The 15,970-nt window shown below is 33.3% G+C and overlaps 1 long non-coding RNA gene across 1 annotated transcript; it reads right to left on the bottom strand.

The window, feature by feature from the left end:
• Positions 1-812: 812 nt before the first annotated feature.
• LOC128034676 (uncharacterized) lies at positions 813-2,141 on the bottom strand. The gene is made up of 2 exons (XR_008190815.1): positions 2,044-2,141; positions 813-1,574 (listed from the first exon to the last, which is right to left on the bottom strand). It is a non-coding gene; the product is annotated as an uncharacterized LOC128034676 (long non-coding RNA).
• Positions 2,142-15,970: the final 13,829 nt, after the last annotated feature.

Below are 15,970 nucleotides of genomic sequence, written 5' to 3'. Positions count from 1 at the left end.
TTATCTTTTTTCACAGAACTCAAATGATGTCCCCGTTTGTTTCTCTTGAAAATAGACTCATTTATAAATTTAAGCATATGAATCACAAACCATAATTATTTTTGTACAATTTTTAGTAATTTTCCAAATTTGGAACAGGGGATTTCAAATTCATTCTGTCCCTGTCTCACTAGAATTTAAATATTTCAAAATATATAACTCTTTTGCTTACTATGTTTCATTTATATGAAAATAGGCTCATTCAAATTTAATTTCATATATCATACAACCTCTAATTCAATTCCCACCATTTTTGGTGATTTTTTAAACTCACACAATTGTTTCTGTCCTAAACTGTTTTGTTGTTAAATTTACTCGTTCTTAATTTCAATGCTTCATTTCATCGTGCCAAAGGGTTGATTAAAGATCGAACACGTTGTTCATAACATATATTTCCACTTAATTAGTTTCCCGATAAACACTTTGAAATAATCTCAATTACACGATGGATCAGCACACAGCACCACCCTTATATAGTACTCGGTGTAATCAGCACATAGCAACCACCTTTATACTCAATGGTACCGGTTGAATTCAGCACATAGCAATCACTTATATAACCATTGGTATCCGGTGAAATCAGCACATAGCAATCACTTTTCATAAATATCCGGTGGAATCAGCACATAGTATCCACCTATATTTCCAACGATATCCGATCCATTCCGAAGGTTCAACCACAAATTCTCATTTTTTTTAAACATTTTCCAACTCTTCCATATGTAACCGTAATTCATAATTCACCTCAAGTAATTATTCCATATTCAATCATATCTCATAAAAATGTTAAAACGTAAGCAAAAACAAGAAATTAATCACATACAAACTTACTTGTTTGCATCCTTATCAATAATGCATCATAATCTGAGCACATTATTTATGAGTCTCATACACATACCTGTGCCTAGTCATAATACTCACATATCCTACTCTTACTTATCTTGAGCATACTCCTTGAATTTCCCGTTGAACTACTTGTAATATTAGGGATGTTCGAGATATCTCGTACACCTAGTAGGACGCCAATGCCATATCCTAGATATGGTCTTACATGGGATCACATATCGGTGCCGATGCCATGTCCCAGACATGGTCTTACACTGGCACTCATCTCGAGCCGATGCCATGTCCCAAACATGGTCTTACACTGACTCTCTTCTGTCCGTGCCGATGCCATGTCCCAGACATGGTCTTACACTAGCACTCCACGGTCTGTGCTGATGCCATGTCCCAGACATGGTCTTACACTGGCACACTCACTGCCATGGTCCAACCATGGTCTTTTCCGTCAATTCATCACGAGTTGTAGTACGAATGTACTTGACCCTGTATTTCTCACGATTGATCATTTAATCTAATCTCGTACTTGCATAAAGTCATGATTAGATAACAAATATATATAAAAAATAAGACATCATCTCAATTCAAATTTAATAATCGATCACTTAGACTAACCATATGAACTTACCTCAACACGAATCGATCATTTTGATTGATATTTCCCCGTACTTGGTCCAAATCTTGATTTCTTTGATCTAAAATGTCACATTTCACTTAATTATCACTCACATTACTTATTTTAATACAAAAATCATACTACGACATATTTACAATTTTACCCCTAAACTTTCTCATAATTACAATTTTGCCCCTAGGCTCGTAATATGATTTTTATTCAATTTCCATAACATTCAAGGTCAGCTGAACCTTTTACTCTTCTAAAACAACCTCAAATTCTTATTATTTCACACTTTTAGGAGCATTTACAACTTTTACTAATTAACCCGTTTTAACCATTTTCAACGAAAATCACTTAGCAAAAATCGTTCTCCTAACCTCGTGCACCCTTATTCTACCATTAAACATCAAAATGCACAAATATCTAGCATGGGTCAATTTTTAAACTTCATTTTTCATGTAAATAAATGGTAAAAATGGAAAGATTAAGCTTCTAGGATCTCAAAAATACGAAGAACATTAAAAATGGGGCTCAAATGCACTTACAATTGAACTTTGAAAAAGCTTGAAACCCTAGCCATGGCTTTTTGAAAACTTCGGCAGCATGGAGAAGAGAATGAGCAGATTTTTGGGTTTCAATTTTGTCTTTTATGCCTTAAAACACCCAAATGACAGAAATGCCCTTCTTACTAAACCTTCAATTTTTACCCTTCCATGACTAGTTTTGTCCATAACAAAATATGATGGTCTATTTTTCATTTAAAGACCTCTAATTTAAACCCCCATTTAAAACAAGTACTTATGTTCTAGAACTCATATTTTGCAATTAATACAATTTAATCCCAATAATAAAATTTGGGCACTTTATCGATAAAAAAATTACTTAACAAAATTTGCACACCATCACCCAAACATATCATAGACTCTAAAATAATCATAAATTAAATATTTTTACTTCGGGTTTGTGGTCTTGAAACCACTGTTCCGACTAGGCCCTATTTTGGGCTGTTACATCTCCTATTGTTTTATTTGATGATTTGTTTTTTGCGAAATTGGAATGACCTACGGGGTTCTTTGATCGAGTTCAATCAAGGTTAGGTGCTAGTTTCACGAGCCACGGATTAAAGTCCGTGACGAATGCTCAAATAGCATCCCATGGAGATCAACTGATTAAATGGAGCTCATTTGGCCCTACTTGAACTGGCTCGACTCGTGGAATATATGGAGAAGTCCATCTATTTGAAGCCTTAGTGGCCTAGTGAAACACTCTAGTAAAACTAAAGTTCCACAGCCAATTGAAGGAATCTATACCAACTTGACTATGAGGCGATAGTGTTACATCAATGGAAAGAAGTTTCTCATACGAGTATCTATGTCTACAACTCTGTAACATCCCTAAAATTTTTTGAGTTCGAAACAATGACAAATAAATGATAGACTAGTTAGAACTTGAGAAAGCCAGAAAATGAGAATTATCAGTGCTATGATACATTAAAGACAAGTATTGAAGGCAATAGGAAAAATATGCATAATAAATCTGGGGTTTGACTAAATTGTAAGAAAGTGAAAAGTATTGGGGCTAAAGTGAGAAATTTTAAAGTTAAAATGATAAAATGGAATTGAACGAAAAAGGAAGAGCAACTAAAGGAGGAAATTTACCAAAACAAGAGATGAATCATCCATGGAATTGTAGAAAAGTAAAGGGGTAAAAATGGTAAGTATTGGAAAAGATAATTATGGAGACTTAATGATTAAGGATTAAAATTGGTGGCAGAACATGATTGAAGGGTCAAAGTGTAAATAATTAATTTAAAAGATATTTTGAACTTAATGATTAAGGATTAAAATTGGTGGCAGAACATGATTGAAGGGTCAAAGTGTAAATAATTAATTTAAAAGATATTTTGATTAGATTTTTATATAGAAAAGTCTAAAGAAATTGAGAGAAATAAAGGGAAAAGGGCTATAAATCAACCATCACCCCATGGTTCTCACGTTACCCTCCATGGCTATTAACTTAAAATTTTTTTTCTTTCAATTTAGTTCTTTTTACCATTTCTTAACCAATTGGGCTCCAACATTCAAAATTTTTCCATAAGTAGTAGATGAAATTAATAGAAAAGAGTGGTAGCTATATCAATTTCATAAGATAAGCATCCGTGGTTGTCTTAGAGGAGAGAAAAATAAGGGATTGTAAAGAATACAAGCAATTCGTAAGTACTTTAATATTTCTATTTTATTTTATTTAAACCTAGTATAGAGTATACTAAGTTGATCCAATTAATTGTGCATATGCAAATAATATGTATGAATTTAAATAAGTACAATGAAGTAGTAGGAAAATGATTAAATTGCAAAGTGTACAAAAGCTTATGTGTGATAAATAGTATTGTGTTAGAAAGTTTAAAATGAGATGTTGAATGTTAGTGAATTAGTTACAAAATGATTTTATAGTGAATATTAGATGATGAATTCTCATGATGCTAAGGATTAAATTGTAAAAGTTATGAAATTTATAATTGAAATAAGAAAAGTTATTTTAAAGCTATATGTTGATGATAAGTGAGATCTAAGGATTAAATTGGATGATAATTAAAAGTATAATGGTTATGTGCGACTAAATGAAAGTTAATGCAAACAATCTTGAAAAGGTAAATATTAGCACCAAATAGTTTTGGACAGCAGCAGTGGTTTCATTTTGAAAATTCACCAAAAATTTTAGAGTTCGAATTAGAGGTTAAATCAAATATGGAATTAAATAATATTGAGTCTAGTTTCACATAGAAGAAACAATATATGCAACAAAATTATATATTGCGAGATATAATAATTTATGTGACACAAGGTCAGAATGATTTCGAGTTTCTTTATTCTAATTTTGAAAAATCATTATAAATTGGACAAAAATATTTAGGAAATGAAATTTATATGGATAAAAGCTTGATGAGTCTATTTTCAAGGGAAATAAACTGTATCAATTGGCTTAAATAAAAATTCCGAAAATTTTATGGTAGAAACTTCATCTAGTCTAGTTTCAAGAACAAAAAGCGGGACTTAATTTCGAATCCTGTAGGTTGAGATATAAATATTTTAGTGACTTCCAGTCAATGGAAAATTTTCATAAAAGTATATGTGAGATCAGAAAAACCTTAATTAATATCACACCTAGGCATGGTATGTTAAAGTCAAAGATTTATATAAATATATAAATAAACATTAAGGGTGTGGATTAGAGTGGAGGAGGAGGAAAATATTTGGAGAATTATAATACTAAGAAATTGTTACAAAGGATGGTTTTATTAATCTATAAAGGAAGTGCAAATGTTTTATTGAAACACTAAGTGACTGATGTAAAATGAAATAAGGAGACCCTAATTGACAAATTGATTGTTAAATATTACTAATAATAATGATAGGTAAAGAAGATAAACTAATTTAAAGCAAGTCCTCTAAAGGACTTCATTGTAAAATGTTGATAATTGTGTTAATTTATCAAATTTGGAATTCTGGCATGATCATAAGGTTCAATTACAGAATATTATATGTTTAAGAATAAGTGGTTGGGTAATGATTTTTATAATAAATTTAGTATGTTTTAAGATTGAAAAGAAAAGGGTAAAATATGAAGGATTAAAGTGGTAAATTAACCTAGTCTGAAAATGAAACACAGAATGTCAATTTGGTGTCGATACCAAGCCAAAAGTATCAACACATTGGGTATTTATTTTAAAATTTTCAATTTCGAAACTCAAAACGATATCGATACATTATAGGGTATCAATACCTAAGCTATAGTATTGATAGCTTTGTGGTGATATTGATACTTGGGTATTGTTTGGTGTAAAATGTTATTTTGAAACAAATTTTTACAGGAAAATTCCACCCGGTGTAGTCCGATATTGTTGTATTATGGAGATAACACATTAATAAGTTTAAAATATGATCAGGTAAGGAATCAGATTAAATGATTTAGCTAAGAATTCTCTAGCAGTCAAATGTGACATTCCTATATTTGACTCGAAAGTCGGGTCGGGTATAGAGGTGTTACAAATTCTCAAATCCTTACAATGCTCCTTGAAAAGTCCAACATCCAATAGTCAATTCAAAACTTTATCTTTCCACCATTCCTTACAATACAAGAGATGTCGTCCATCAAAGTTCGCTAAATTTTAGAGCGTGATTTCTATATAAAAGAGCAATTTTTTTTTGTTGATCTTGTCTAGACATCCCTCTCTCATTTTATACTTGTTCTGCAAACGAATCAAAAAAGCTCCTTTTGTTAAAATGCTAAAGCCAAATTTTATCATAAAAGCTTTATTATGTTCCTTAAACCGCATTAATCCAATTCCATTATTGCCCATTGATTAACAAGTCTCTCAACTTATTAACGACGACTTTGATTATGAATTGTTTGTGACTAAAACTGTCCATGGGCTGGACCGAAGTCATGTTTTGAAAAAGATTCCATGCCTAGGCCCATTTTCGGCCCAGCCTAACCCGCCCAAAAAGCTCATTTCACTGTTAAAAAATAATAAAATGTTAAAAACTATATATTTTAATGGATATTATATATATTATAATCAAATCTAAATTTGAAAATATTTTTTACTATTTAAATTGAATTCTAGTTGGACTAACCCATTTCAAAATAAAAAAAATCACTGTACAAACTCAGTCCAAATCAGACTAAGCCTATCGAGACGGGCAAGCTACCTGGCACTTGGATAAATCAAATTGTTCAATTTGAATGAAAATCCTTTATTTTATTGATTGCAAAATGTATCATCTAAGTTTTATCAGTGACACACTCACTATTTGTAAGTAAAAACTTTAACGGAAGTCACATTCCAAATGTTTTAAAACTGACATTTTAAGTCTCACCACTCTTTTTTGGAAGTATAGTTATAAATTAATGTGTTTACTATAAGAAATTATTTTATGGGCTCTTTTCACCACATCATCTATAGTCCTGCCCAGTTTCATGAAAGTTACATTCCAAATGTTTTAAAACTGCCATTTTAAGTCTCACCAGTCTTTTTTGAAAGTATAGTTATAAATTAATGTGTTTATCATGAGAAATTTTTATAGACTCTTTTCGCCACATCAACCATGGTCCTGCCCAATTTCATGAAAGTTACATTCCAAATGTTTTAAAACTGCCATTTTAAGTCTCACCAGTCTTTTTTGAAAGTATAGTTATAAATTAATGTGTTTACCATGAGAAATTATTTTATTGACTCTTTCTACCACATCATCCATAGTCCTGCCCAATTAAAAGAAGACATATTATCTCTTCTTCTTTTTGTCCATACCATATGTACATTTGGACTAAGCTTTCAAATCAAATATGATGTGTTTTTTTATTAAGTGGGACCATGAATAATGTGGTGGAAATGGTTCATAAAATAACTTCTCGCTTACCACTCTGGCAAAGAATCTCAAGTACATATGTCATTTGAAATTAATTACTTTAAATAATTTTAACCAGTTATAATATTTTTTGTGTTATTTTGCTAAATAAAAGTTGTTTCATAATTATCAACATTTTAGCTATCATGCTATATTTATAATAAATATAATACATTTTCATCACCAATTTCTAATCTTTTCTTGATCTTTGATTTTGTTTAGTGTATAGTATGGCAAAAATAATTGTTAAGAGATTTTCATTTGAAAATGAGTGAAGTTATGGATGTTAAAAGAAACCCTAAAGGTAAGATATTAATGTCATAAGAGCATTTGGAATGATTTGGTTAATGGGTTTATTGGTTTTAAATGTTTTATTTTCATTTTAATGTTTGGATTGATGATTTATTTTTTATTTTTGGTGAAAGATAAGAAAAGATGCAACCAATTAAGCTATACCAAAGGGGTTATCTGTAAATGATAAGTTATAAAAATAACATATTTTAGTCCTATTCTTAATGCGTTTTTGGATGATTAATTATACAAATTAGTGAATTTGAAGATCCTAATCCTTTAAATTCATGTTTCTATACTTAGGAGAGCATTTGTGAGCGAAAGGAGAGAAAAATGAGCCAAAATCAGACAAATAGAGCTGTTTTTAGGAGCCACACGAGCTGGACATACGCCTATGTGCCAGCCCGTGTCGATTTCACACATTGCTTCCCAAATATGTGGAAAAACACAATTTTTAGGCTTTCTGAGCATTCTTAAGTCTATCAATACCAATTAGAAGAAGACATAAGGGAGCCATCAGAGAAGATCGAAGAAAACGCTCGAAGAACTCCATCGGAATCAACTTAAAAACGGATCTCCATCAAGATTGAATATCTCCTTTTAATTTCTTTCGAATTTTTATTGAGTTTCTTTATGTTTTATGGTTATTTTGACTTTAAGATGTTTCTATTTACGATTATGAGCTAATTCCCTAGATACCTAGGGAGGATGAAACCTATGATTAATCATTTTATTTAATGTTTGTTTTTACGCAATAAATACTTGATTCTTGTTCTCAATTATGTATATTTATTTCTTATTTTAATATTTCTGGGATATTAATTCATGTTTAATGTGCTTAGTTCAGTGGAGGAAAAGTCCCTATTTAAGAGTAGATCTAGCATAATTGAGTGGAGTTGCATGCAATTCTAAAAATAGGACGACATAAATTTATCGGATTAGAGTCAAATCTAATAGGGGGATCCATAGATCAAGTTAATGTGACAATAGGGGTTTTAATTAGAAAGAGAATTCAATTAATCAGGCTAGAGTCAGTTGTTTTTACTCTCGAAAGAGTTATTAACATAATTTAGGGATTTCTACGGATCAAGACACAAGTGAATAAATCGTTTAATTCAGATTCATAATAATAGGTGAAGTCTAGGTGGATTATTTCCTGGGTATTGTTTATCTTATTGGTTAATATTAATTTATTTCCTTGATTCATTCTCTGTTGCATTTTTAGTTAAATTAGTTTAGTAATTTTAGATTAAAACACATCACTCCAATTTGTTGGCTAAATAATAGAAAACGATAATTACTAATACTTTTAGTCCTCGTGGATACGATATCTTTACTCACCCTAGCTATAGTATTGTTCAATAGGTGCACTTGCCTTTGTCATATTTATAGTTAGTTCAGTGATCATCAAGTTTTTGACGCCGTTGTCAAGGACTAAAATATTAGGAACACTTTATTTTTATTATCTTTTTGTTTTCAGTTTAATTTTTGCATTCTAATTTTTTTCATTTGTTTACTTCTGGCAGGTTCTTTTGGTTTATGACTAGAAGAAACTCGTTGGGACCATTGTTATTTAACAGTGAAATTGAAAGTACAGCTTGTAGAAACCGTAGAGACGTAAGGTAGAGTCGAAAAAATTTAATAGACGAACAAGAGGAAATTATTATTGCTGAGGAGATGGGTGATAATCAGAATATTCAGCTACCTCTTGCAGCAGCTCCTGTTCCTCGTATTATGTACAATTATGTTAAGCCCACTCTAACTGGAGTTGAATCGAGTACTGTAAGACCCACTATTGCTGCAAATAATTTCGAACTAAAGTCGAACACTATTCAAATGGTACAACAGTTTGTTCAGTTTAACGGTTTGCAAGATGAAGATCCAAATACTCATTTGGCAAATTTTCTAGAAATTTACGATACTTTCAAGATTAATAGCGCCACTGATGACGCCATTCACCTACGGTTATTCCCTTTCTTGTTGAGGAACAAAGCTAAACAGTGGTTAAACTCTTGACTACGAGGTTCCATTACTACATGGGCCTAAATGACCGAGAAGTTCTTTCTGAAATACTTCCCACCGGCTAAGATAGACAAGTTGAGGAATGATATCTCCTCCTTTGTACAGATCAATTTAGAGACTTTATATGGTTTCCTCACCATGGTGCCCTCACCATGGGTTACCCTTATGGTTACAAGTTCAAACCTCTTACAACGGCTTGAATCCCTCAACTAGGCAACTAATCGATGCAGCAGCTAGTGGTACACTTAACAATAAAACACCTGAAGTGGCTTATAAATTTAAAGAGAATATGACACTGAATAATTATCAGTGGCAAGTCATAAGGACAACGCCGATTAAAGCAGCAGGTGTTTTTAATATTGACGCAATCTCCACGTTATCGAATCAAGTAGAACTTTTAAATAAGAAAATTAATGGTTTAAATGTTTCTACACAGGTACATTTGGTGATGCAATGCGATACAAATGGAGGTGGAATAAACAATCTAGAATGTTTACCCTTCGCTCTTAACACAGAGAACGAATAAATCAATTATGTGGGTAATAATTCTAGGCCTCAAAATAACCCTTATAGTAACAACTACAATGCAGGTTGGAGGAACCATCCCATTTCTCTTTGGGTGGTCAAGGAAATCAGAGAGCATAAGACCCTCCAGGCTTCCAACATCAACCTTACCAACAAGAGAAAAAGTCGAACCTTGAGGAGATGTTGACGAAGTTTATCTCAGTGTCAGAAACCTATTTTCAAAACACTGACGCAACACTGAAGAATCAACAGGCATCGATTCAAGGACTTGAGAACCAAATAGGTCAACTTGCTAAATTAATTTCGGAAAGACCACAAGGTATTTTGCTTAGTAATACCAAAACTAACCTAAGGGAGAAGCTTCATGTAATTACTGTTCGGGATGAAGAAGGGTTAGTTGAATTTGAACAAGAACCGAGACAAGAAACTATGGTGAATAATGATAAGGTTGAGATAAACCAGAAAAAGCAAAAGCTAGTTGTAAAAGAGTATAAACCTCGAGTGTCATATCCTAACGCGGTGAAGAGATACCACACGAATGAACAATTTGGTAAATTTCTTAAACTCTTAAAAAAATTACATATTAACTTACCGTTTGTTGAAGCTCTTTCACAGATGCCTAATTATGTCAAATTTTTAAAGGAGCTGTTGGCAAACAAACGAAAGTTAGATGATTCGTCAACTGTGGAGCTCAATGCAGTTTGCTCGGCCATATTACAAAATAAACTACCCAACAAACTGTAAGATCCAGGGAGTTTTACTATTTATTATTTAATTGGTAGTTTAAATATTGATAATGCTTTGACTAATTTAGGGGCTAGTATTAATGTCATACCCTATAAAATGTTTAAACAACTAAGTCTTGGGAAACCTAAACAAACTAGGATGAGTATTCAATTAGCGGATAAAACCATTAGATATCCTAGGGGTGTTATTGAGGATGTGTTTGTTAAAGTTGATAAATCTATATTCCCCATTGACTTTGTTGTGTTGGACATGGATTAGGGTAGTGAGGTACCTTTAATTTTAGGACGACCCTTTTTAGCAACTGTTAGGACTATAATAGATTTTGGTACGGGTGAATTAGTACTTCGTGTTGACAAAATGATTACTCTCCAAGCTCGTGATTCTGTGAGAACATCTAGTGATCAAGATGATTTTAAATCTTCTGTTAATGTTAGTGACCATGTGGCTCAACTTTCTTTGTAAGAAACCCCTCGAAAAAACGTAATGGAGCCATGTTTCATTCAAAGACAGAAATAGAACAATTTATTATGAACAAATGTTACAAATCGATGAACTAGATGAACGGCGAACACATGTTAAGGAGAAACTGAAAAAGCACGATGAAGAGCTGAAGCGACGCTATGATGAGCACGTGATGATAACAAACCAATATAAGGTTGAGGACAAAGTACGGCTGAAAAAACGGATCCACGAATCTCTCCTTCGGAGCTCGAGTCAAACAGATCAACCCTATGTACGGTACTAAATGTCTTTCTATACGGTATAGTCGAGGTAACTCATTCTGAACTCGACACGCTTAAGGTAAATAATACTTGACTCAAACCTTATTTCAGTAATAACATTGTTGACGAGAAAGAGGAGCTTTAGCTCTGCGAACCACCGTAATTGTACGAATTTAAGGTAAAGTCGAGTTTAAGCTCTAAATAAGCGCTTCTTGGGAGGCAACCCGAGTGTCTAACATTCTGCTAATTCTTTTAACTTTATTTCATGCTATTTTCAAATTAATTAAATTTATTCTAAAAAAATTGACCTATACGGCCTGGACGCACGGGCGTGTCCTAGGTCATGTGTACAATAGGACATTCAACAGTGAGTTACACGGCCTGATGACATGGCTGTGTGACCCATACAGCCTGAACATATAGGCGTGCCCTTGGCCCTATGGATACTGGGACTTAATTTTTCAAAAATTCAAAGGTTACATGACCTAAAATAGTCTACACGGCAGTGTGAACCTTGGAGCTATTTTTTTTCAATTTTATTTCAAGTCAGAGAGTTACACGGGCAAGAGACACAACCGTGTGTGTGACATGGTCAGGCCACACGGGCGTGTGGGGGACCATGTAACCCACATGGGTGTTGGAGAAGTGAAGGAAATCACACACGGCCTGGACACATGGGCGTCTCCAAGGCTGTGTGAAGACTGAGCTTACAATTTAAAACGCACACGGGTTGAGAACACCCCACACGGCCGTGTGACATGACCGTGTCCTATTTTTAACCCAAAAACCATTAAAATTTTTCAATTTGTCTTCTTTTTGTTTTTCACCCCTACCGCCGTTCTCATTGTCCCTTACCAGACCGACCACCGCCATTCGTCCCCTTGTCACGCCATCCGTCCATCTTTTCTCCCTTTCTTTTTCCTTTCCCTTCGCCACAACCTCACCCCAAGCCTCATCACCCTTCCTCCACTCTTCCTCTCCCCAACCCCGATTTTCCCTTTCTCCCTCGTTGAGCCCCCACGCACAAACCCCCCTCTCATTTCCCTTCTTCCTTCCTCAGCCTTCCCCTAACAATAACTCTCTACTCCGACCCACCCTCTCGTCGGCCATCGTTCAAATCCCTCCGTCGCCGCTATAGATCTTTCACCACCCACCGTCAGTGAACCATTTTTTATCCATTCCTTTTTTTTAGTTTTAATTATTTAATTATTTAATTTTTTATTATTTGTTTATTATTTCTTATAATTATTATTATTTTTCTAGTTATTATTAATTATTAATTATTATTTTTAAGTTTCTTATTATTCTTAGTTTCATTATCATCAGTTTATTGTTATTTAAGTTACTGTTTTGGCTTATTATTGTTATAGTTGTTATTATTATTCGTTATTTTATTTTTCGTCTTATTCTTAATCTTCTTATCATTAGTTTATTATTTTATAATTATTTATTTACTGTTATTATTATTATTGTTATTGTTCTTAGTATTCAAATATGTTTTTTATGCTTTTATTATTCTCATTAATTACGTGTTCTTATTTTGCTTATCATTATTATTAATGGTATTTTATTGTTTTTATTATTATTTTAGTTTTCCATTTCGTTTCTTATTTTTATTTTTCTTCATTATTATTTTTGTACTTACGAGTTAGTTTGCATGTTTAGTAGAATTAGTACCTAATTTTTGCATGATTGATATTAGTAAATATTGTTTTAGGAGTCGATTTTCTATTTAGGCTGTTTGGATTTTGATGCGCGTCATAAGATGATACTTAGTGTCGTATTTTAATTTACACGATTGTTTTGTCGGCCTCTCTGTTTGTTTATTTGGTGATGCTTATTTTATTTTTCTAATAGTGGATTATTTTCTTTTTCAGGCATACCATGACGAACACACGAAGCAAGTTTAAGGTCACCGTCCCCGCTTCGAAAAAGTAGAAGACTCTGGGCGCGACTTTGTCTTTGGGCGTTTTTGTCAATGCACACCACCCCTATCTCTGATTTTCACTGGGTCTCCAGGAGGACCTATATTAGCTTCTTCGACTGAGGCCACTTGGCTTAGGCCGATGTATTGATTGGGCTGCTTTGGAGCAGGTCTAGTTAGCTGATAGCGTGCTCACCATCATTGCCACAGCTCCATGGGAGAGGTTCTTTTGCATCATCGAGCTCACATACATGGAGTTGACTTTGGATTTTTTTCGACATTTCTCCTACAGTAGGTTATGGCGACCCATGACGAGCTAAACACCACCACTTTCAGACTCGGTGGCACGGTGCAACATATGAGTGTCCTAGAGTTCAAAGCGGTATTAGGACTCTACACTGACGAGTTCATGAGTGCCGAGAGATTTTTCTGATTATACCGACACATCTACTACTCGCCATATCTTTGCTGGGTAGACCTTACGGCAAGTACAACGCCTTATGACCCTAGTCGTTCGAATGCAACTTCTCTTTCTTCGGCCTTGCGTTACATTCATGCCATCTTGGCTCACACATTGACCGGTAGGAGAGAGAACACTGGAGTTTTCGGTACAACCGGTGCATATTTCCTTTGGAGCATGGCCACAAGGCGTATTTTTGATTTAGCCTATTTTATCGCTCTCGCCTTTCGCCATTAGATAGAACGCAGTAGGAGGGGTCCTATCTGTTTAGGCTCTTATGTGAATTGACTCGCACGTCACCTCGGTCTCCTCGACACAGTAGAACAGTCCTACTCACTTACACTAATAGGCCAGATGTCCCCGCAGGGATTATCGAGTTCGTGGAGTAGATCCTCCTCAGTACCGGTTATCTCATTTTGATCATCAATATGAGCTTGAAGAATTCACTGATGATGCCCCATTCCATCACGAGAATCCACCACATCATCCACCTTCGAGTCACCGTACTACTTCTGCTGCTACCTTAGAGGACCTCTCCGAGCAGTTCACTCGTTTCGAGCAGCACTACTTTCAGAGGTTCGATAGTATTGACGTGACATTGCAGTAAATCTGTCAGTACCTCCATATATCCTCTTCAGCTCTAGCGACTCACAATACTGATGCCTCTAACGATGAGGATCATTGGTTTTATTTGTTTTCTTTTTATTTTATGTTTATGTTTATTTTTATTTTCTTAGACTTATTTTGTCTCTTATATTTTGAACTATATTTTTATTTTTATGGTTGTTTCTAATTGAGTTGTAACCTTTTAATCTTCTTCACTATTTGTGTTTATTTTCTTATTAGTTTGTTCGGAATGATGCACTACATTTAAATTTACCTACAATTTCGCTTTTCACCATTCTAGCGATTTCATCCTATATTTAGGGTAGTTTCAGTTTTCTCCTCTCTTGTGATATTCTACTTATATTGTGATTATATATGTTTGTACATTGACGATAATGTACATCTTAAGTGTGGGGAGGTTATTTATATAATTATTAGAAAATTCTTAAATTATGTCTTGTGTTTAAGTGATTTTCTCATACTTCTATTAGAATGAATTTTTGTCGATTTGGGATTTTTATTGATGTGTCTTGGATTAATTTGTAGATATTTGTGCATTGGTTGATTTAAACTTATTTTCTAGAAATTAAAGATATTTGTACATGAGAGAATCAAGCATGATAAATTTATTTTCTAGAAATTAAAAATTTTAGGTTGTTTCCCTAAATTGAAGTATTATCTTAAAGTTTGAGATTTGCAAGTTTGACATCAAAGACCATAATTTTTTGTGAGATTTTGAGCCTTTAGAACATACATTTTTCCACCATTCCTTACAACACAAGAGATGTCGTCCATCAAAGTTTGCTAAATTTTAGAGCGTGATTTCTATATAAAAGAGCAAATTTTTTTGTTGATCTTGTCCAGACATCCCTCTCTCATTTTATATTTGTTCTGCAAACGAATCAAAAAAGCTCCTTTTGTTAAAATGCTAAAGCCAAAATTTATCATAAAAGCTTTATTATGTTCCTTAAACCGCATTAATCCAATACCATTATTGCCCATTGATTAACAACAAGCCTCTCAACTTATTAATGACAAATTTAATTATGAATCATTTGCGACTAAAACTGTCCATGGGCCGGACCGAGGTCAAGTTTTGAAAAAAATTCCATGCCTAGGCCCAGCCTAACCAGCCTAAAAAGCTCATTTCACTGTTAAAAAAATATTAAAAACTATATATTTTAATTTATATTATATATATTTTATAATTAAATTTAAATTTGAAATATTTTTTACTGTTTAAATTGAATTCGAGTTAGACTAAGCCGTTTCAAAATAAAAAAAACTCTGTACAAACTTAGTCCAAATCAGACTGAGCCTATTGAGTCAGGCAAGCTACCTAGCACTTGGATAAATCTAAGTGTTGAATTTGAATAAAAATCCTTTATTTCATTTACTGCAAAATGTACCATCTAAGTTTTATCAGTGGCACACTCACTATTTGTAACTAAAAACTTTAATGGAAGTTACATTCCAAATGTTTTAAAACTGTCATTTTAAGTTTCACCAGTCTTTTTTGAAAGTATAGTTATAAATTAATGTGTTTATCATGAGAAATTTTTATGGACTCCTTTCACCACATCAACCATGGTCCTGCCCAATTTCATGAAAGTTACATTCCAAATGTTTTAAAACTACCATTTTAAGTCTCACCAGTCTTTTTTGAAAGTATAGTTATAAATTAATGTGTTTACCATGAGAAATTATTTTATGGACTATTTCTACCACATCATCCGTAGTGCTCTCTAATTAAAAGAAGACATATTA

Source organism: Gossypium raimondii, chromosome 11 (assembly GCF_025698545.1).
Source record: "Gossypium raimondii isolate GPD5lz chromosome 11, ASM2569854v1, whole genome shotgun sequence".
NCBI lineage: Eukaryota > Viridiplantae > Streptophyta > Magnoliopsida > Malvales > Malvaceae > Gossypium > Gossypium raimondii.
This window is presented reverse-complemented; position numbering and strand designations above follow the sequence as displayed.